At 38.6% G+C, this 24,509-nt stretch overlaps 1 long non-coding RNA gene across 5 annotated transcripts in view; it reads right to left on the reverse strand.

Annotated features, from left to right (window-relative positions):
* Nucleotides 1–22,913: 22,913 nt before the first annotated feature.
* LOC116440241 overlaps nt 22,914–24,509 on the reverse strand; it is a 70,679-nt gene continuing 69,083 nt past the window's right edge. For all 5 annotated transcript variants that reach the window (XR_004238465.1, XR_004238464.1, XR_004238461.1 and 2 more), the window contains one exon: nt 22,914–24,214. This is a non-coding gene — a long non-coding RNA (uncharacterized LOC116440241). The remainder of the gene's footprint in view (nt 24,215–24,509) is intronic.

Consider the following 24,509-nt stretch of genomic DNA (forward strand, 5'->3'; position numbering starts at 1 on the left):
GCTAACAACATGCTCAAAGGTGTGTGGTCCTTTTCTATACTCACCTATTCTTACCAGGCACTGGTCTCTGCTTTTCTCTGCCACAAGATGATGGCATTAAGACCAGTCATGTGATGTGACTTGAGGTTTGGTAGAGTGATCTTTCTTAACAGGACCACTGCCTTGTTGATCTTTGCAGATCCTTCTGCTACAGAGTAGTGGGGATTTGGAGGGAAGGTCTGAATGATGCTTACTCACAAGGTGATGTCCAGGTCCTTCAGCAAAGATGTTTGGCAAGCAAAGAGAGCTGCTGTGTGTGACACATTCTGGAGATCAGGCTCTTAGAATAAAGGACTGGATCCTGTTATAGCCTAAAAAAATCCAGCCAGTGCCTGTAGTTGTTATTTCCCAAGGGCCCTAGAAATTCTTGCCCTCTATGAGCAGGATTCAAATTAACAAAAAATGAACACAGCTAGTTAAAAAATTCTAGAGTGGGTGGAAACTATTGTGTGTCTTTTGGAGTCATATTGAAATTTTTCCTTAATTAACAGATGAATAATATGAGAAGTGTGCTGGTTTCAGGAGCCAACTAATTGATTTTCTGGAAGAATGAAGTATATTTTCTGCTTTAACCAATTGAATCCTCACTAAAGAGATAAGAGGCTTGTTGCGGAGAACTGGAATTACAGGGCATGTGCTTTGCTGTGCTCATAGTTGGACCAAAATCACAAAGGAAGCTGATTCTACTAAGATGGCTCTTCCTCTTAAGGAATTAAATAGACCTAGAGTCTGTGTATGCTTCACATGCTGCTCTTCATGGCCGGAAGGAGAGTAAGGAATGGTGGTCAGGGAGTTCAGTCAGTAATTCCTTTGGGATAGTGAAGCTCATTAAGCTTAAAAAGAGTAGGGGACTTCCAGGTATGACAGTTTCTGACAGTCCCACTTGTGTTTGCTACTTCAAGAACACTTCATGTTGAACTTTCAATAGTAGCTAATTCAGTGCTGAATCAGTCACTAAAGCTTTCGGAGTAGTTGTGCCTTTGGAAAGGAAGACTCTGAGGAGAAAAATGAAATAAAAGAGGAAGGAATTCTCAGTGTCTAGGCCCTGGCAGTATAAAAATTTCACTGTGCTTCACAGTTTGAAATGAAGCAGACTAAAATGTCTCCTTTTCTTGAAAACTCCTTACAGTCAATCCCAACTATGTGCTTAAGACTTACTGTTCTCACTGGAAATGAAGCTTCAGAAATTTTTTAAAAATCTACTTGCAGAGAAGTGTTCTAATTTGTCACTTTCTGGATCCTCACAGCTCCACTCTTGCAATGACATTGACGCAGGAGTCAGTTCTGTCCAGCAGCATCTCAGACTATCTTCTTTCGTATGGCTGCTTCTGCTTCACTTATTTTGACGACTCTGAATTCCATCTGACTTCCAAAATTGTATTTGGGTCTGGCTACCCAAGTGCATGTCTAGACATGTGAGTGTGCTCTGGTAATGACGCATTCCTTTCCTTGATGATGATGTAATTTTCCCCATCAATCCTAGTTTTGGTGAAGAATTTAGTAATAGCGATCATTCAGATGAAGAATCAATAACATCTGCTCACCCTCTTTTTTCCTAGACTTGTCTCTCTTCGAAAGGACCATCTGTTTCAGAGTACTTGCACTCTTCTGAAATGCCCCTTTTCCATTTACTTTTTTGTTTCAGAGTTTTATTCCTGTCTTTCCATCAAGCTCTGTAAAACTCTACCATCTTCTGGTTCTGATAACTGTCTATCAGATTTGAATCTTTCCAGCATGTCAAGTTCTCATGATTCTGTTGTGCCTTAATTTTCTTTCAGTGCCATGCCTCTGCTTAGCCCTTCTTATGCTGCTCCCAGAAACTTTTGAGATAAGTGACCATGAGGATTTGGTCTAACAGTGACACTTGTGAAGTCACTATGCTGACAGATTTCCCTATGGTAAAATATAAACTATATATGCTGTTACATTCAGTGAACTACAGTGTTGTTTTGTTTCTTTTTCCCAGCTCCATCTTATACTAAACACATCTTTGTCTAACCACTACTACTAAAAGAATTAGTGCCATTCCACATGGTGCAGAGGCTTTTTGGAAAAAAAATACAAAAAATAATCTCTTCTTCACAAATATTTTCAGAACTGCCAAAATGACTGCTGAAATTTGCTAGACTAGGCATATTCTCTTAACCTTGGTTAAACCAAGATATGATGCTTAAAATATTTGAATTTACCAGAAAGTTTGCTTTTCCTTCTAAAGGCTGCGTGTTAAAGGCTCTTCATTTACCCATGAATCTTTTGTTAGAGAGACAATCATATATTATGTTTCACATTTTGCATTGGTTTTGTTCATCAGAGACAAAATGGGCTTCATACCCAAACAGTATGTTTTGGAAATCAGGAGGGCTCACTCTCAGCGTAGCCTGAAATGTGCTTTGTGATCTTTGGCTTGCCATGCACTAGATACAACAATAACACTATCTTCAGACACCAAGTGCCCAAAGGTTTATTTCGTAAACACTTTTAGATCCTACAGTGGAAAATGCTGCATGAAGTTTACAGTTAATGATGTCCAGCATAAAGAAAAAATACTGTAAATCTACCTCATGTTTTTTTCAGGTCTTCTTGTGGCTAATGTCCTGGTTACATCCCAGTGCAAAATCCTGTCTGGATTTCTCATGTTCCTTTTAACTGGAATAAATGCCATTAGTTTAGTCACACAGAGGAAGTATTCACAGTGTTCCTCTTTAGGCAATTCATTCAGATGATTAAGTTAGGAGACTGGTCTCCTTAAGCTCCGTCAGTGGAGTGGGACGTTCCTCCAGATGACAACTGACAGCAGGAGCTTAAGAAATGTGTCAGTAGCTGTATCTGTACTGGTAAAAAGGAGGAGGTAGAAAGGATTGCGCCCACATTCTTTTGGCAGACTTTTTTCTAGGTGCAACTAGGTCCCTTTCCATAGCACTGAGCATGTCTGGATATTCTTCTGGCTGGCATACAATGGCTAGATGGTCTTAAGACATAATAATTCTTTCCTCCAGTTCAAATTGCCTTAAATACTCTGATAGGCTGTGCTACAAAGTATTATGCATACCTTCCAGACAGTGGCCCCTAGCTGGAATGAACCAGCACCAGATTGCAACTTGGGGAGGTCTGGTAAGCTCATGTCAGAACAAGCCTGAGAGCAAAACAAAATACATGAAATTAGAAGGAACAGAAAAACAGGGTAAAGAGGTAAACACCAGAATTGGACTTTCTGTGGTGTGGGTGTTTGTTTTTCTCTCGTTCTTTTTTTGTTTGTTTGTTTTTCAGGGAAAAGCAACTGAATTAAGCTGGGATCTTTCCACTGTTGCTAAGCAATGCCCAAGTCACCAACATCCCTGGCTCTTTTCTTTGGTTCTTCACTGGACCGCTGAACACCAGACTTCAGCTCTGAAGTACAGTGTTGCCCCATATTGGGTGAAATGATTAATGTGGACAAATTACAAAATAGGGAGGAAGACAGATGGAAATATTACAGAATTCTTTTTATGTAGTTAAACCAAGGTTTTGTTTCCTGACTGGCAGCTCCCCTCTCTCTGGACTCTTTGCTCTGTCTTACATCTCTTCCCATCTGTCCATGTCCTGATTTCCCTTTGGAGATGCCAAGTTTGAGCCCAAGACTAGGCTGAGACTTGAAACTCTTTAACATTTCCAGGCAGCCATGTGCAGTCATAGAGGTGGGAACAGGATCTCTGTGGGTTAACATCTACCTACTAGAAAGTGAATAATCTCCTTTATCCTTTATCTTCCTCATGCCTCTTACCCAGAAGAGGTGCCTTGTTCTGCAATGCCAGCACTTGCATGACATGCAGTGAAGGCTTTATACCAAGTAGCATGGAGGAAGAAGCATCTGCAAGTAAATAATAAGCATTCTGAACATGATCATGATTATAATGACCAATCTTCAAAATCCTATACCATAGCTCTTGAACTAGAACCATAGTGGAGAGCACCCCGTTGCGCTAGGCAGGGAATGAAAATGGTTCCTGCCATGGAGAACTTACAATCAAAGTACAAGATGGGAGACAACAAGAGGTTATTGCACATAGATAGGGAAAACGCACGCTAAAAACAATGACGTGCATTTCAGTGTATTTCTTTCTGCTCGTCCCTCTCAGTCAAGTATACAACACTGCCAGTGCAAGGGTGAACCAGTCCCACCTTAGGATCATTACGGTGTTTTTGACTTCCTTTAGGTAGCCGTGTTATTTGTATTCTTACAAAAACTACTATAGCAGGAACTCTGTTGTCCTTCATAGTGTAACTATGTTTGCAATCAGTAACTGAAGAAGGAAAAAAGTGGGTATGGAAAAGACAATTAGGTCTAATCACTTTTGGAAACCCAGACAGTTTTTCAATAGTGGTTCACTAACTTCTTGACTCTTCAGTGTTCCAGTCTTCAGTTGCGGTATACTGCTTAAATGACGCCTTTCAGGGGAGTTTTGTCAATATTTTTTAAAAATAGTATTGATTTAATAAAGTTTTTAATTGTCAAAAAAAAAAAAAAAAGCATGGGCAAAGGATGGCATAAACAGGAATAATTTCAAAGGAAAAAAATGGATGTGCCTATATGGAGACAATAATAGGCTAATGGATGAAAAGGTAATGGGGGTTTAGTCAGGTTCCTCTGAAGGCTCAATCTGTTGTCTGTTAGATCCAGCTGCCTATTGCCCAGGGGCCTCTTATAGCTGTTGAGAGTTACTGGGACACAAGAATGCTCCAGCCCATGCCCTACTTACACGGTCTTGCTTTGAAGGCTGCCAGAAATCTGTTGGCGAAAACATTCTTTACCACCAAAAATACCCTTCAAAAGGAGTCCTTTTTTTTGAAGGAGACAACCTCCCCAGCTGCCTTGCATTGCTATTTTGGTTTCTTGGTACCATTTGCTGAACAACTGTGTATGCTGCTATTCCTGTCACCCTGCGCATACAGTTTTACTGGGCCATTAAGAGGGCTGGAGTTCCCTTGGCCAGGCATATGATGTAGGAGCACCTTCACGGTTCCTCATTCCCTCTCAGGTTTGTGGCTTTTCCAGGTCATTTCCTGCTTGGTTTCAATCTTCTGCTCTAGGCAGGAAGCAGCAGAGTCACTGCTTTGTGACAGATGGCCCTTCTTGAAATGAGTCCTTCGTAGCTCTGCTGTATTGCAAACTCTCTGGGATCAGGGAAAGGGACACCGTTTAATACAACAGTGTATCACCATTTACTCTTTTGGATCTTCCTTAAGATATATAGATCTTTAGAAAACAAAAAAAAGGAGAGAGACATTAGGGAGAAAGGAAGATGGTGAAAGGAAAATCAGAAGAGAGAGTATTCTTGCACCAGTAGAGCAGGTCTGACCCTCTGTCATTGCTCTCTACAGATAATGAAACAGTGAGTTGGATCAAAGGGAAGGTAAGGCGGTCTTTCCTAGTATGGACACATACTAACATTTTTCTACCTGTGGGTAAAAAGGTTTTCAGTAGGAAGTTATTAATATATTTATTAAAATATACACTGGTTCAATAATTGCATGTTTGCCAATAACTCTGGAGCCATCAGAGCATCCTCTTACAGCAGTGGACAGGAGCATTATTCTTTCTGAATTTAGTTATGATAATCGTTTTCAACAGATATAGTATATTTCCCCATGCTCAAACGCAGCTATACTTTACTTTTTTTACTTAGTTCTGGGGAAAAGGGCGTTTTCATCACTACAAATTACTTTTATAGGCATTCAACATTGAACCTCCTTAGTGTAACCCACTCTTGCCTGCCCACACACGCAAATACTCCAGGTTTTTAGTACTTTACACTCTGTGGCACTCCAGTCTGTGTGAGAGTTAACTGATCTCTGGATTACTTCTTCCATTGCCAGCAGAATGGTGCTGAAATAAGCCTTAAAGAATCTTCCTTTTTATTGAATGTTAGGAACAACTTACTTCAGATGGCAGGTTGAATAGTCAAGAAATAAACCAAAAAATTAGTAAATGTTCCTCCCCATATAATTTTATTCAAGTCCTTGCATGACTGAATTTAATAATAAAACTCTTACTGACTTCAGCTGGGAGAGGTTTGTACCTGATCTGGAATGTATTGGAAGAATAAGCCTAGAAACTCTGATGGATGCACTGGACTCCTAAACTAAACTAGTGGTGGTTTGGTTCATTCCCCAAAGGAAGTGAAGGACTGAGCCCTAAATTGGCCAACAATTCCTCTTGTTGGAATTGTGATTAACATGTGATTAACACATGAATAGAGTGTGGGTTTTCCAAGACTCATTTTCAAGGGGCAAAGAAAGTGGTGGATCCAAGGAGTCTCATGCATACCTTTCCCATGGCATATAATTTGACTATGAGTCAGCCACTTTATCCTCATAACTATGACAGCCTAAGGGAGCCACCTTTAAGGTCTCCCTGCTGAACAACCTGGCTGCATGGCAGCTAGCTCCCCTTGATCTGGAAAGCCTCTCAAGGTTGCTCCCTGAGACCCAGACAATTTTTTGGTAGGCGATGGTCATCATGCATAGCCTCGTACTAAAGTGCACTAAGATTTTGTCTTGGTAATTTTTGATCTTTGTTTTGGTAACTTTGGTTCTGCCTCGGTACTTTTGAATCATTGTTGTATCCTTTATGCAGTACCATAACAGAGTGAATCTTGCCATCAAATGTTGGTACGTTTCAGTTTTATAGCATAATATTTCAATAAAACCACTGTTGCTGATATCTTTGATGCTACTTCTTTAAGTGGTCTGAATTGCCCATTCACAGCAAGCCAGCATAGTCAGAGAGATCTTGAATCAGGATTCACAGGAGAAACACACAATGTTCTTAGAATCTTTTCTTCAGAAAAATCGAAGTTTAGGGATCAGAATTTCACTGTAGCCCTATGTGTTTATCTGTAAGCAATGGACGTTTTCTGGTATCTGCTTCAAGAGTTCTTTACAGAATTATTATGGATATATGTAATAGTATGTAATCAATATTATGAAATATCATCTGAACTAAATATGGGATACTTTAAAAAGCAGTAGTCACTCCAGAGAATACATTTTTTTTGTGAGTCTTCACTTTCAGTTAAATTGTAGATACCAGAGTGACCATGCTGTTTAGTTGGAGATTGGAAGGACTTGTTTCTAGTCTTCTTTTGTATGTTTCCAATATACATTTATTTTTTCTTGTATTAATTTCTGATCAGAACAAATGTTAATGATTTTAAAAAATGTAAAGAACTTTTTATTTTGTGCTTTATGCCTTTCCTGACAACAGTTTTTCATATGGATAAGAAGGGCAATTATGGAACTGGTTCTTATGTTTTCTGATTTTCTTTTGAAAGTCATTTCACTTGAGATGAGCTCTTCATAGATCAAAAGAGACTGCAGGGTTGTACAGGATGCTTTCACAGCAAATCACAGCCAATATTTTGCCTGTCTTTCAGCCTAGAACGTTTTGTTCAACACCACACTACTTGGTTTTTGAATAAGGCCTTAACCTGAGAGAAATGTCACAGCTAACTTTTATTCATTCTTTCTATTCTCATTCACAGATCCCTTTTCTTGCATGTGCTTCTCATCCTTGACGCCCATTCAATCTCTGAAACTAAGGTGAAAGGTGCTTCTTACAGCCGAGCAGCACATCATCTCAGCCTTATCTACCCCTATGACCCCATTTCAAAATCGGGGTTTTTTTCTGCATTGAAAAATTTTGAACCACTGTCTTTCTGACAGTTTCAAGTTCTAACCTGAAATATGCTGGGGCAGACCTTGAATTATGATTTGTTTTTGCATTACAAATTCATTGCTTGTGGATGCTTGTCATGTTCTAATGCATCTACACGGATGACAAGATTCAACTCTTGCCTGTTTTCATTGGCTTCCAGTGGTTGACTGAGCAGTGCTTTTTTTGTTTTCAGGAAGAGCACGTGAAATGTGCTGAGCAGAAACAAAACACATTACACTGTGATTCACTGGAGTATTATGTGCCCTTCACACAATTTGCGTGACAGCTACTGCCTTCTCTCTACTGTTGGAATCTTTGCCTCTCTGCCATTCCCTTGTGAATTTCTGACTTTTGTTCACGAAATGCCAAATTTATTTGTCACTGCAAAATATTGTGTATTCTTGGTAACTGGGACATTAATTTTTTTTCCTTTCCTCCCAACCTGATCAGGACACAAGTTTGTTCTACAATACAGACTCCACTAATAAGTCTCTTTCAATTTTAAATGTCTTATATAAAGAAGCTCTGCTTCATAGACTATTTAATAGTATTTGAGGCCCAGATTGTGACTTGAATTTCGTATATCTATAAATCATACAACCTACCTGAATCTTGGTTTCAAGCATACGGAATGAAAGGTATTGTCAAAGAAGAGGTACAAAAGAAGTCTGTCTGTGAACTTTCTGCTTTGCTGCTTCAACTTAGATCCCAGAGCAAAGGTGGAAGTGCAGGGTTGTTGCTGCAGAATAGGCCATCAATAAAAAAAGTGTGCTGACAAAGACATGAGCATGATTTCTTTTACCTCATGTGGCTTCTCTGATCTGGTCTTGGTCATTTTTTATGTTTTGTTTGTGTTAAAATCGACAGCTGTGGTGAAAAGTAGAAGAGGTCCCTATTTTTTATCCACTGAATATCATCCTCTGAATTCTGCAGAAAATGTTTCCTCTTTCTAGTTATACATTTTCATCAAAACTTGGCCATTTGCTGAATAATGAAAGGCCTTACTTGCCTGTCCTAGATTAATCTGGGAATGAAACTCCTACAATATTTTAAGCAGTCATGTTGCAAAATACAGATGGACTTTGTGTAGCTGTGAAGTGGAAGTTAGTGCTAATTTATTCCTTTCCATTAAGATTTTGCCAATATCTGTGGATGGACTGTAAAATAAGCTGTATTATCATGGTTCCTGGAATGACACAAGATCTCAACTAGACCTTATTTGTGATAGGCTAGAGGCCAAAGTTGACTAAACTTTGTAGATTTCTTGATCATGACAAGTGAGACTAAAATAAAATATAGGATAAATTATATATAAATTATATATTATACATTATATATGCTATTGGTCTGAAAGGGGCAATAGTGTGCTCACTGAATCTCATTTGACTGTTCCTTCAACTCCTCCAAATTTCTGTGGACAGGGACTCACAACTTGTGTTCTACTTGGGGATACCCTTTGTTGATTCACCTCATCATAAAACTTCCCTGTCTTGTTCTCGTAGTTGTTTGCTCAGGTGAAAAAAAAAATAGTGTTTGTTTTTCTTTAGCTTTTGAAAACAAGGTTATTCTGCATTTATAGTTTCATTTGCCATATGTAGTGTCAGCTATCCTTCTTTTTAGAGATTAAAGAAGTTCATAGTCAAATATTTTTGTATAAATCTATACTTATGACTATGAATACTTCACACTGGTGGGATTTCAAACAAGCCTGTAGTTAAACTGAATTTCTTCATATGGTCCATTACTTTTTTCCTTCTACTGCAGGTGGTTCTTGTGTATTTAAGGTCTCTTAAAGACTGTTTAGTCATTTGTGTTCCTTTTCCAGTGATAGCACCACAGAGCAGCAGATAAATTAATTTTCCAGGTGGAATGAGAAGGCAGAATGTTGATTATTGCCATTCTAGGTGTGAATGTAATGAGATCTCAAGGAAAAAATAGGTTTCTTGGGTTTCTTCTGAAGTTGAATGCATTCAGTTCAAGAATAGCTTCTTCTGGAATGAAACAAAATTGCTGATGAAACTCTCATAAAAAATTAAAATTTGACTCACCTAGTAGTTTCTATATAGAAGGTCAACAAGCTTCTTCATATAAAGAAACTGTGTTTGGAACTCATTTGTAAGAAAGAAATAGTGTAGTCGTGTTTTTGTTGCTTTGTTCCTTCATCCTTCTTAAGCATAAGTCAGTATGCGAACATCTTTCTTCTGTCTTTAAATACAATTAGTGGAGGCTTGTTTATCATCAGCCCAAATTACTGCCAAGAACTTTCTTGAGAAATAAAAGATTTGAAAAATTATCTATGAGAATTGGAACAGAAAATTTTGATGACATTCAATGGCTGTTCCTGTTTGATTCATGAGAGTCCATTTGACTAAGGAGCACAAGCACTCAGCAGAGGGTTTGTTCTTTATAATGAGATTATGAGATGCTTGTTATCATAGCTCTTTTCCATCTGGCTTTCTATCATTAGACAAAGCATGTTGTCTGATTTTTTTTCTTTTTTTCTTAGGGTTTTTCTGAGTTCTAAAAAACTACTTGTTGATTATAGAGTCAACCAGCCGTGATAGCTAACTCTAAAGACATAATGCAGCATCAATGAGCAGATTATCTTGCATCTTTTGATGCCTTCTCATCTACAAACTTTTTTTCCTTTTCCTAACACCAACAGGACCAGCAAATGATCATACTGATCTGTTTTGTCTTTATTGTGTACTTGCTTCTTCTTAAGATGATAATAGAACTGCTATTCAGTTCAAAGGAACAGGTTCAGCATCTGTACAGACAGCTAACAAACCATCTGTGATAATGAAGTCCTGCTGCCTTTGTATGTTAATACCAAAATCCAGAAGAGCTGTATTTGTTCTTCTAGCTTGATTAGTTGGGAAACCACGCTGTGGTCAAAGAAAACTTCTGGGATGAAGGCCCTGGCAGCACCTAGAGGAATGTGAACAGTGTGGATGCTACATCGCAGCCTTTTTGTATTTGGTGAGATTAACCAGCCCCCAGATGTACAGGAATAGCAGATGGAAAAATGTGGCTGTGGGCTTTGTGCATACCTCAGGGTAATTCTGCTCTGGCAGATGTTTATCAGTAAAGAAGATGTTCTGTAAGATGTGACTATAAAGTTTTGGTCTAGCTCCATAAGTTGTTTGTTGTTTTTTATTTTCTTAATAAAGACCTCAATAAAAACATGAAATTTGAAATTTTAATGTCATGAGATTCCTACACTCAGTTTTATTGGCTATGCCAAATGCTTTGTTCTAGCATGCCCTGATGTTGTCAAACCTTCAATATATTGCACCTACAACACTGCTGAGCATTTTTTTAATTCTCTTTTTTTCTATGTAAAATGTTAGAAATTAATTCTCTATTTGCTTGATCAGTGATAAACTGCTTTCATCCAATGAACTTGAGTCTGTTGCATTCAAATCCCTACAAAAATTAAATCCTAATCAGTACAGTGACCTAAGTATATGATAATATCCAAAACTAAAGGCAGAGTAAACTTTTCATTTGCACTGTAAAGGCAACTCTTTCTAGGACCATCTTAAATACACTGGCAATAAGGACAGTTAAAATGAAATTAAGCAAAGGCAATTGATTACTAGAAAGCTATCTGATAAAACTCTTGATATGTAAAGGTTTAAATTCAAAGCCAATATAACTTGGATTCTGGCATAGCATTTGGTCCTTCCTCTTACTGACATGAAGCTGAAAGGAATCTTTTTGAGTTCACCTTCAAACTTAAGAAGAAAGCTAATAATATGAAAAAGGTCAGGATTTGTGGGAGACCTCAAACAGCAGCTAATTTTCAGAATATGAAATACATCTGTGGTAATTCCACCAAATCCAGTAAAACTGTTGTTGGAGGAAGGTAGGCTTCAATGTAGGTAAAGAATGACCACTAAAACTGAACATCAAACCTTGATACAAAGTGTATTGAAATCAGTGAGAAGACTTACATTCCCTATTTTGATTCTTTCTCTTTTTTTATATACAATTCTTCATGTAATTATTCTTTTTTCTGAAAACACACAATTCCTCATGTATCACAATGTACCAGTCTTCATAATTATTTTCAAACTACTCTATTCATGTGATCTTGAGCATGCCTGGATCTTGTCAGTCTTGATATCTGAATCAAAATTGTAGCAAAATTACACATTTTTTAGGAAAGGCATTTAAAACTCTTGCTATGTCTACAAATGCAGACTTCTCACAGCAGTATCTAATGACTGGGATATGTGGACACCAACCAAAACTGAGCATCATATCTATTTTAAGGAGCATGAATACATTCAGTAGAAGAACAACAGCAGATTTTGGCTTTTTAGAAGCATTTCAAATTTTTGTCCAGATGCTATGAAACACTTTTTTTCTTTAAGCTTGGATAAAGATACCAACTACTGATCCTTGAGTATAATGAATGTTCTACATATGCGTTTCCTTGATTCTAATGGAAAAGAACAATGTAGGATAGTGAAAGTAAGTACATTTATATGGTATTGGTAAGTAAATGTGACGTTCCTGCAAATAACTATTTACCTTACATAAGATTCCTCCCTTTCAGGGTCAGGATTCAGGAGCTTCCCCTTTAATAAAGCAGAATTAATACTGCAATGTGAAGTCATGAATTAGTGGGAATACATGTACAACTTCTTTTGTATCTGCATTGTTATTCCCAGGCCATTGAGCACTTGCATAGATGATGGCAAGAATATGTTCTTCAGATAAAATGTCAGTTCAGAAAAATACTGATGATTAGGAATGGTTGTGTGACATCCTGGTAATGGAGGTGGCCTAGTCGTGCTTCCTCACTGAGCACTTTTTCTCTGTATCTGATAGATTCATCCTGCATCAGGAGAATAAGAGAATGGGTGAGATGAGATTTGAATTGGCAAAATCACTATTCCACCATGTAGTAGTTCAGGGCAACAGAAAAAAATTAACTTTTCTTTGAAGGAGGACAGGACTTTGTCTAGAATATCTTGCAATTATATGGTGTCCCATGCTGTGCTTCTTCTGCTGTCTTCAATCTCTTTTCTTCATTTTTGTTTTATGTGATCTTGAAACTGTTTCCTTAATATTGTTGCTAAAGATCTGTTCAGACTACAGTTCCTGTTCTCCCATCTTTACTGTCCACATGCCACAAGTCATTTGCCCATCTTGCTCTGTTGCCAGGCTCTTTCCTTTCCCTGCTGGCATTTGAACTTACTAAGCAGCTTCCCAGATCTGACCATCATATGCTTTAGTAGAGCGTTCTCATCACATTGTAGATTGCCTTTATCACCTCTGAGAGAAAGGATTGTAAACATGCTGGTGTGCCTGTTCTGCATTTCTAGGCAGAGTAATTGTCACTTAAGAGAACCTAAATAACACCATAATACACCATTCAAGATTGCAGCAGTGCAGGAGATCATGGATAAACAAGGTCCTGTCACCACTGTGTGTTACATTCTGTTCTTTCTATTAAACCAACCTCTAAATTAGCAATCCATAAAAAAATTGGATCAATAGCAAACCTTTTGTTACTGGTAGAGAAACAATTCAGAGATATTTTACAACTCCAGTGCTTAGTGCTTTCTCCTCACAATCTGATGGAAATGATTAAAACAAAACACCTCATAATGAGGTGGCTGTTGAACAGTAAACTTCTGGGGGTTTTATTATCATTTTTATTCTGTTGTTTGGAACAGCAGTGGGATTTGGAGTGTGGAAAAGGGCACTGTTAGAGAAGTTTGTTTCTATAACAACACAGTGTAAAAATGGAGTTCCCTTTCTTAGCATCTTTCTTGAAGTGAAAAAATACCAGAGTTTATTTCAGATGCAAGGTATTGGATAGCACTAGCACTGTGTGAGACAGTAAGTAGTGACAGATGGAGTTTAAAGCAATGCTGTGTGTGTGTGCAATATTGCTCTAGGGTGATAAAGCTGTTTTTTTAAATTTTCCTAAGGTTTTTTAAAGCTGCATATATGTGTGCTCACCTGAAATCATGTTGCTGACTCTGCTTTCTAGCCCATCCTGACGTTAGCATTTTAGGAAGGAATCACATTAGGCTATGGTACCTGAGTAAAGTCAATTCACTGCCACCTTAAGATTGAACATTACTGTGAAAACATGTCCTATAAGTCTTCCTAGTGTCAAAGGAAGAAGGAAACAGAATGATTTTAGGGGCTGCTTGGGTGAATGTCTTTGAGTCAGCTAAAATCCCTGTACCTGGTAATTCTTCATCCTGTTACCTGCAGGACTCCCAGGACTATTCAGCCAGAGCCAGGATTAGCCCTATTCCATCTGATATTACTGTGACAGAACTCATAAGGTTTATGAAGGTTCATAGTATTGCTAATTTGATGTTACCTTTACTGCTGTCACCTACTCTTGCACACATACTGGCACGTGGGTGTCTAACTTTCATTGAAATGTACACAAAAGACTAATTTAGAGAAGTCTTTTCCCGGCTGCTGAAAAGCTGTGGCTTGGTGACTAAGTTTGGCTTTGTTTTTTAGCTGTTTTTTGCATAGTTACTCAAATTCATGAGAGATATTTTAGGTGATACACTCAAAGATTGCATTTCCAAACCAGAGAATCGAATATATTAACTTCCTGTCATTGCTCCCATTACATTTGAATTAGTTTATTCTGATTTCAGCAAGGAACTTGCCAAACTTTTTTAAACTATCAAAAATGTGAAATTAGAATATTCTGTGATTGCTGTCTATGGATATATCTGTTCTCTTTCAGGTATCCTCCAGTACCTCTTTTTAGGTTATAAGGTATAATTCTTGTGGTTTTACATGTTGTGCATAAGACTGTGTAATTGTCACTCCTTGTAGCTAGTCCCTGGGAGTCAAAACAGCCGTTCTAACTGGTTTGTAGCTTATACAGTTTGGATTCAGTGGCCAGCATAGAACAGATAACCTTAAAATCAAATTGTGTTGAAAAAGGGAGGCTGCCATGGCTCAGAGGAGAGCAGCAGGCAGTGGTGGGTCAGTGCTGGCATGATGTGTCCAGTGCTGGGGCTTATGCTGTGCAGCTCAGCAGCCTGACTGGGTGAATTGAGTCCTTGTTCCTCATGGAAACCTGAGCAAGAGGGTTGTATGGAGGAGGTGGCAGAGAAGGAGAAACTGATGTCTTTGGTGGCTTTGCTCCAAAATCCAATAGGATTGTGGCCAGGAAACCCCTCCAAGCCTCGTGAGAGAAAAGGATTCCTTGGTTGACAAAGAGTCAGAACCATCTCTGGGAGGAGCAGGTACTGTCTGCTCTCTGTCTCTTTCATTTGCCTCTTCTCTTCTTCGTGGTAATGGGTGTGCATTTTATTTGGGCACTGAGGGAAAGAGATGTGCAATAGGTGGAAGTTCTGTTCTTTGGTGCTGATAAACTGAACTCCATTCTCCCATCTGAAAAACCATTAAAATTATCTGCTCTATCACAAAAGCGTATATTTGTTTTCTGGAAAGGGAGCTCTCAAGGTTAGCTTTGCTTATTTAGGCACCATGTTCAGAGAGAGAGAGAATTATGCTGGAGAGAACATATGTATCCATGTGCAGAGAGATAGCCTTGTGGGGAGGACATAGTGTGCATGCCCTCAGGAGGAAATTCTTTTCAAACCCCCATACCTTCTCATGAGGGAATGCAGGCAGCAATACCTCTGCGGGGCTGCATGCAAGGCCCAGGACACACAGAAGAATCTTTTCCCTTCAACCATGAGGAAAAGAGGAAAAGCCAGGTCTCTGGGAGGCTTTTTCTTTCACAGATGGGATGTACATCCCTTCTTTGCAATCTGAATTCTAGCTGAATATTAAGATAGGACTGCATACAGTTGGAGCAGTACAGGCTTGCATGCTGACAGATTCAGCTTGTTCTTTCCAGATTGCTAAAGCTTATTTTAAAAGGTCTTGTTATTGGAGATCTTCCATTGTGTATCTAAAGCCACTGATAACTTGCTGTCAATTAAATGAAAATAAGTTGCTGTTACTTTTCAATTTAAGGGGGACCTCTCAATAAAAATATGTTTACCAACAGTTACACATACGGAAGTGTTTTAAAAATATTTTAAGTGCACCGCAGTTACCTAAAGGTGTGAAATAAAGTTGCCTGTGTTCACTGCGTCACAAGCAAGGCCCGAAATTCAGTGACTATCGGGGTTGTTGGGCTGTTTTTCCATATATATGGCCAATAAAATTAGAAGCTTTATCTCTAGGCAAACTCATTTATATTTTCTTAGGTTTAGATGATTCTTTCAGCTAGGAAAGCTATAGTATGAGTTTCTTAAGCAAATACTTAGCTCTTTATAGTTGCAGTGAAACACTGATATGTGAAACACTGATGTACTGTTCCATGCTTTTAAACACTTACTTTATACTATATACCAGTGTATAATGCAGGAAATTTTGAAAGACAACTGTAGATTTCTGAGAAAAGCCTTTACTTTTAGCTCAGAAAAATATTATCGTGGCTTACCCAGTCAAATTATAACAAAACAGATTCTGGTTTTGGTGGAAAATGCATTCACATTAGGACATGTGAGTCTATAATTGTAAAAGTAATCCTCCTGTGGTTTATGAAGCTAAAATACTTGTGGGTGCAAAACTGCTATAGTTTTGTGCAGAAATAGAAATGTTGAAGCACATGTACTTCACTGCACGTGAATCTTGGGTTCACATCAGAAAAGCTGGTTAATTGTTTTTTGTAACACGTGTCTGTTGTGGTGGTGCTGTTCTCCTGATACTTTACAGCATTTAGAAATGGCTTAGGTGACTCACTTGGAGGAAAAAAAAAAGGGACTTGAAGCATTTCTAATAATGGAAAGAGTGACAAGGGAAAACTATTATTTCCAAATCTATTCCATTACAATGTTCTAAAACCTTTTTTTTTTTTTTAATGTACTGGAGCACAATAATTGTAAAAATAATTGTATTCACTTGCTTCATAAATGTGACATTCAGTACCTAAATTAGCTAAATGTGTCAAAAGACAACTCAAATAATATAGAGGGACGTATTATCAGTCGTGTTATAGCTGTGGGTTCTACTGGTCACATCAGTCCTCTTGCTCCAGTTGAAATTGATCTTGAGATCTGTGTAAACTGAACATCTTCCAGTGAGTTTGAACAATAATTTAAATACAAGTTAGAAGGAAAAGGCTTTGCATTCATGGTATTTCAGGCATGCTGCGAGCTAGAAGTGTCTGTTCCATAAACAGGATCAGATGTACACTAAGAGATCTGCATCTTGTAAGGTTTCACACGACCTACAGGTACTTAATACTATCTTATATTTCCTTGAAAAGCAGTAATCATGGGAAGTTTCTTCCTTGCTGCTACTGATGACATCAGCATGGCTTCAGGTTCCTTCTGCCTTGCTGCCAATTCGTGGCATGCATATTTTTGTACATCTTCCTCGTCTTCTTGAGACCACTTTGACAGCTGAAATCCCATGCAAGGGACCCCACTAACATTTGCCAATAGCTCTGCTCCAGCTGGCATTGACACTGTCAAATGACTTTGGCAAGGTGCGTGAAATATTAACATAGAATCAAAGAATTGCTATGGTTCAAAAAGACCGTGAAGGGGATTGAGTCCAACCATTAAGATGTCCAACCGACATCCCTGAGGATTGGTTTTCAGATATTCCTCCTTGTCATGGGTGGAATAGTGATCTGGAGGAAATGCTTTCTTTCATGCAAATTCAGAGCTTGCTCTTCCTTAATTTTCTCTCAGTGAACTCATTGCAGGTGAAGCCAGAAATTTTTTAGTGTATCAGCCAGAGACCTGTGCTTAGAAAGTACTGGTTGGAATTGAGATAAAGACATTCTGACACTTCTTTAAGTCAATTTCTACTGTATTTCTTGTAGGAAATGATAATAAGTTCTCCAAGAATATGAGGTCAGTTTGCCCTGCTGCTCCTCCCCTGTACTCAGGGTCTCTTTTATTATTTGTGTTGCCACACTTTGTCTCTAGACCCCAGCTGAGATCGAGTTCTCATTGTGTGAGCGACCATAGAAATGGATTGTATGTCACAATGAAAGCACAGCTTAGCAGGGGAGGACAAAAAGGGGTAGCTAAGGTAACAGAGACATGCTGAGACTTGTGTAAAGTCACCCAGTGAGCAGCAGGAAGGAGCAGCCATAGGACTGTAATTTCCAAGTCCCAATTGCACTGCAAAACTACTGACAGATGTTTCTTTTTAAAGGAAAACTCTCATCATAAAAAGAAAATGTTATTTTTGAAAATTTTCTTGCTAAAGGATCTTTAGAAATGGCAGACAGAAAAGAAACTGAGAAATCCTAGATTGATCATTTGAAGAAGAATTAGGTCTAAATCTTGAAAAAGATTTTAAATAAGACTTGGACTGCTTTTAATGATGTTTTCCTAGTTACCAGCAGATTCAGTGGAAGTTTCCTGTTGTTGCCTTACATTACATAACTTAACAAACCCAGCTCTACACTGATAGTCAGTGCATAAAAATGGTACAGAAAAAAATTGAACTCACAGTGACTTCTTCTAAACAATATTCTATCAGTTTTTTCATTAGAAACAGTATTTTCAGTTGGGCTGGGAAATGGAATTACATCGAAGAGGTTCTCACCCCATATAGTAAATTTAATTCTGTTTAACTTTCATCAATATGAGAATTTATTAGCATATAGATAAATCAGAAGTAGAAAGAAACACAAGAAGCAGTCTTGGAAAAAACTTACAGGTATGTGCTGCAAGTCCACATAATATGTTTATAATGATGTTAAGTAGACAAGAAAGTAGAAAGAACAGACACAGGAATGAGAACAGTGAAGTGGTGAACAATGTGAACGATGCTCAAGTACGTCTTTGTTGACTTTATTGACGTTGGTATTCATACCAAAGTCTGTCAGGAATATATATCCAAATATCTATATACTTTCCCAGTCATATAATTTCTTTCCCTAACTAGTCTTCCAGAACAGCTGGGAAATCTGCCCCAAGAAACAGTTCAAGTCCTGCCTATAATCTTCAAAAAGGGTATTTGACTCATTTGCAGGCAGTGTCTTTTTGAGATATCCTGGTACAGGCAGAGAAGTTTGTTTTATAACACTAAATTCTAGAGAAATTCTGTGGGATTTGAGTAAATCCATTATTCCTTACACTTTAAGCATGAAATTTAACATTATCTAAGATACAACATGTAATAAATTGTACATAATTTCTGTTGAAAAGAAAAAGACTCTTGTAGACTCAGAGTGTTCACTGAAGTGTGTTGATTGCCTTGGAAATTTCAACTAAAATTAAAATGCCTTACCTGCTGCATTTTTTTGAATTATATTTGTATTTTTTATCAATACAAGTGCAAGAAAAGTTAATAGAAAATTGCCAGCCATGAATTATGAGTTCCAAACTTGTATTCCACTGGCTGCTGTTCCACCTGTTAATAAGTAAACCAAGCAGCAATTGCCACATCATTGAGAATGACTCATTTCTGTAATGAATACCAATTAGGATATCAACATATTCAATGTTCTTATTCAATATTCTTGTTCTCTTTCAATATTGCTATATTATTGCAAACTCATTAAAGGAGTTGTGTGGTGAAAACATTTATTTTACAGAATGGAGAGAATGAAATCACAAAAATATTTCTATATCTTGAAAAAATGGTTCAATTTCCTTCAAATTAAATGGGCTGATTACAAATTTGTATCTTTCTAGTGCAATGTTAACGCTTTGATTTAATTTTTCTTATTCAGAATGCAAAAAATCCCCAACAAAACAAAACAACCCCAAAAAAACCCAACATAATTTTCCACCATATGGCAGTACTGGCTTCTGAGCAGTTCTTGTGCTAGGCACTTTACTGTCTCTTCTATTCTGCCCTGAAGATGTAACAGTTCAGCAGAACCCTGCTTCCATTTGCTCCTCTAATTTTAGTTCAGACAAACACGACAGGCAGGTAGCACTGCTGAGGGACAACAGTCTTGCTATACAAAGGCAGGGGAATATTTGATGTGAGAATTTTTTTCACTTGCCCAATTAGAGTCCTCATTAACATGTAGAACTGTTGATGAGAATAAGCTAGGATAATACACCAGCTACAAGTCTCATTTATCAAGGTGCACATTTTATAGTTTATAGTGGTCCTCCTGACTGCTGCTGAGCCCGAAATGAAGTTCTCATGTTGACAATAAAATGCTCTATACCTGCTAGGCTTTGTCTGTGCCAGATGGGTTTCGCAAAAAGTGAGTCATGAGTCATCAGTCTCATCACAGCTCTGCTTGGGACAAGATCTGGTTATAGGATGCATGTAGTTACATACCTGGCTGCAATGTCTTTTTGTTTTGGGTGCTGGCTCAGACCTTTCCTTTGGCTTTTTTAAGTTTGGTAGTTTTGTCATTGGAGAGGAAGGGTATGGCTGTTCCAGGATTTGAATTGTGAATATTTTCCCCTTTTCTGACCAACGTCTCCTTTGAACATATTCTATGTTTGCGGTCATTTTGTTTGATTGCAAACTTAGAAAAAAAAGAGAGAAAGTAACATCATCTCAGTAGTGGAACTGTTCAAATCCTGTGTATGATGCCATGCATGGAGACAAGGAGCTCAAGGCTTCAATTAATGAGTAGAACAGGCTTATCTTTAGACAGCAGCAATACCCCCTAACTAACCACCTAGCTGTCTGCTCTCCTTTGCCCCCTTGTACCCAGAGGTCCCTGGTGAGATGACTGAGCTGCTTATTATTCATTTGCTAAATGGCTTGAGATACTAAGGTAAAAGGAGACATTTTGGTGTCCTGTAGCCTACTGGGCTGTAATTCTTGTGCATTCAATAACGTAGAAAGTGCCTGGGCTACTGGGCTCCTGAGAACAGCAATGCAACCAGGATCTGACTTGAAGAAAAGCTGTTTCCTAGAGTCAGACTCTTGAAGATGAAAAGAAATTAATACTTCTGTATAAAAGTATTTGCCCCCATGAAGACTTCTAGAAAATATAAAGAGCTGAGTTTTGTTGGGTCCCTTCCCCCCTGCCGTGTAGCCCTGGGAGAGGGGCCCGGAGGGCACAGACACGGGGCTTCCCTGCCCCTGCTCAGCCTCGTTCCCATGGGTTGGTTTGTGTTCCCTGCGCGGGCAGAAGGACCCTTGGTCCCGTGACTGGAACAGTTCCTCAGCAGAGCTCTGGCCATGCGGCTGGAGAAATAAACATCTCTGAAACATCTAGCAAGAATCCGTCCATGTATATTTCTTTTCCACGGCCCTCCTTGTTTGATACATCGTGTTACAGAATCCCCACTGTAACAGGGTTTTATACCCTACAAATGCTTTTGAGGGGAGTGAGCCATTGCAGGGTCACTTACTAAATAAGTGGTAGCAAACAGGAGATCTGTACTTCATGAAGATTTTCTGACATACTGTGTGTTATGACCTGCCCCCACAAAGGTGAGAGTAACCCAGGTTCTTGGCAATGGATCCTTTGGGGCAGATTAGAGTGAAACAACACCTAATGATTGGTGCTTGTAAATATATATATTTGTGTTGGGTTTATTTTAGAACAATTTGGTTGCAATGGAAAATGTAGCCATTTTGGTTATTATTATCTATAGTAATATATCAATATGAAATCATAGAAGTATTACTTGAGAAAATGTATAAGGAAAAAAAAAGAAAGAGAAAGAAAGGATAAGAGTAGAAAGATACATAGTCACCACCCATGGATCTGTGATGAGACTTGATTGTTGCTGCTAGTTGAAATGATGTTCTTGATCTGTCTTGATCCATCAGGGGTCAGGAAAGAAGCCCCCAAAACACAGTCTGATGGGTTAAAATACACTCAGGCTGGGTGGGAACACCCAGATACTTCCCCTGTGTGTGGGGGAAGTTTTACGCTGTCTCTTGCAACAGACCTGGGATCTGCTGCAACACCTTTGGATCACGTGCAGTCCTCTGATGGCAGGCTTCAGGAATGGGTCTGGGGGTGCTTCAGGGGTCCCCGATGGTTTATGGCACCTCCTCAGCTGCCTCTCACATCAGCGCAGTTGAGCCAGTAATGCCCCATCAGACCTTCCCTGCAGGGAGAGGGGACTTTCACAACTGAGTCCTATCTCTCACACCGTGGAACCCTTGGATCATTCCAAGAATTTTGCTAGTATCCTAGCCCATAAAAGTAAATACAATTCAACTTCACAGTGACTTCCTGAAGCTTCTACAGATCTCAAAATAAATATTATATTCACATTGCAGGCAATGCTGACATATTCATGCAATGAGCACTTACTGCAGATGAGAGTTATGTACAGTTAAAGTGTGTATAAACCTCTTAAAGTGATGAAGGGTACTCAAAGCTCTCTGATAGCAAACCTGTCATCCATGGTATTGCTTCAGGAGGAACCCCTACAGAGAACCAGAAGGAGTGGGGGGTTGTGTGTTGGATAAGATGTGCATACAGAGTATTCCCTGTGATACACAGGGAATGCAGAATTATTGTGGCACTGTGAACTGCATGAAGGCCATTTATAGTGAAGAATAATAGAATCATAGAATCCATTAGGGTGGGAAAAGACCTTCAAGATCATAATCTCTAACTGTTAACCCATCACCATCGTGTTCACTGTAGAGGAGAACTGCGAGCCCAAGACTCCTGAGTGTAAAGTCAGGAAAATTCCCCCAGCAAGGCCCTGCTTGCCACACAATGAGCCAAAGAGGGCTACAAATCCAAATAGAGATGGGGAAAATAAGGGCTCTGTATGCTCCCAAATGCAAGACTCTTGGGGGACAAAGAAACCGGATCCCCTCTGGTGAGGAGGTATATCTTCAAAACAGCTCACAGTTATGCATAGACCTAATGTTTGTCTCACACAAACGGAGAACTTACAGGCCAGGAATATTTATTTATACTTATAAAAAACTTCGCATAAATCCATAATGAAAGGAAGTTTTCTTCAGGGAAATTCAAATGATTTGTGAAAAATATTGCCTAAGGCTATACTGTAAACAAATATGGATTTCACATAGATAACAGGGGTGATATATTGATGAATTCAAAATGTGAAAATGTAAAGAAGGACATAAAAATGTCTGTCCTAAATTTAATCAAACATTAATTAAAGAATCCTGTGAGGTAAGTGGTATTCCATTACATTTTTTTCCCTAAAGGAAGGAGAAAGAACTGGCTTTATTGTCAGGTAAAGCAGATGCTCCCCCCCCCCCCCCCCCCCCGCCCCCGCCCTGCCATACAGAGGCTTGACGTGTCAAAAACCAAAAATGCTGAGGTTTCTTAGCAATTTTTGCCTAAGTTATACTTGTCTGTGCAAGTGTACAAGTAGTGCTCTGCTGGATCTAGCAGTAGAAATGGATCCAGGAAACCAAGTCAGGTTATGAAGACCCTAAGCTTCCTTGTGATGCAGAGCTGGAGTTTGAATTGATCAGCATTTCTACAGAGAAGTGCTCCAGGCACTTAAAGGGTGGAGAACTTCATTTATCCTTGAGTGAAGAGTCCCTAGAAGGGCCATCACAAAGAAGAAATCATTGAATTGCTGGTTGTTTCATTTGACAAGGATAAACTATTAGGAAATCTACACTTTTACTTGACATGTAATTGAATTTTATGTTCAATCTCTAATTCAATCTAATTTTCTGCATAATAAGGATACTGTGATTAATGAAATATAAATGGTCAAATGAAAAGGCAGTTATGTTCTTCCTTTGTTCAAGGTTGGTATACGACCCAAAATACTACCAATCTGGCTGGACAGCTACAGTACAAAAATCACAACACTGATTACTTCAGAAACGTAGTTTTGCATTTAGGCTATGATCTGACCTGTTTTGATTTAGCTGAACTACCCCAGCTTGGATCTGAAGTTGTCTGCAGCATAATTCAGCTATCTGATGGCACCCCAAGTGTGTGATTAAGCTATCTGACCTTCCTGTGCTATTCTTTCTTTTTCTACTCTTGGTTAGATTAGGTTCTGTCCTAAAATCCATTCTCTCATTCCTGCTTTTGATTTCCAGTTTAGAATAATAATAATGTTATTAATAATAATAAACAATTTATTTCATTTCTTCTCACTCTGTTACTGAAAATAATCCTTGAGATGTGTTACTTCAAATAAAATTAGTCAAAGCCACTGTTCCGCCTCCTTCACTCACAGGAGCACTAAATCTGGTGTGAACCTTTTGTTAACAACTCCTCCAGGACTTAATCCTTACACTTGAGTCTTGGTTCACGCTCCTCAGTTTTTCGTTTCATCTAGTTTAACAAGTGGGTTTTTATTTTTGTTTTTATTTTTGTTTTTAAATATTCCCATTTGCAAAGTGAATTTTATTTTGGTGAAATGTGGGATTTCATCCCTGTGTCCGTGGTCCATGTACACATGCTGCTGTTTCAGCTGCAGGCATTGCTTGGCCCAGGTCAGTGAGAGGTGGCCCTTCTGCTCAAAGCATCTGCTGATGTCAGCAGTCGATCAAACAGCTGGTGTTGCTTGAAGCAGAATTTAATTCACCTTCTAGGACGACAAGAATTCTTACCTGCCATGCAAACAGATAAGGATTTACTGTTAGTACATTCTAGATACCACAGCTCTTTAGCTTTCAATTTTTTAATCAAGTAGAATTTTTAATCAAAACTAGCTAGCTGTGAGCGTGCAGTAGCAAAACTTTATCTAAAATGCAGATGATCTTTCATGCTCCCTATGTATTTTACTAATGCTTGAAAAAAGAATTAATTCTGTGTGCAGTCTGAGTCATTTTGCAATGAACAAGCTGTTATTTATATTTTAACATTTCCTGAAGAGACAGTTTCTATAGAACATCAGGAAGCAGC

Source organism: Corvus moneduloides, chromosome 2 (assembly GCF_009650955.1).
Source record: "Corvus moneduloides isolate bCorMon1 chromosome 2, bCorMon1.pri, whole genome shotgun sequence".
Classification (NCBI taxonomy): Eukaryota; Metazoa; Chordata; class Aves; order Passeriformes; family Corvidae; genus Corvus; species Corvus moneduloides.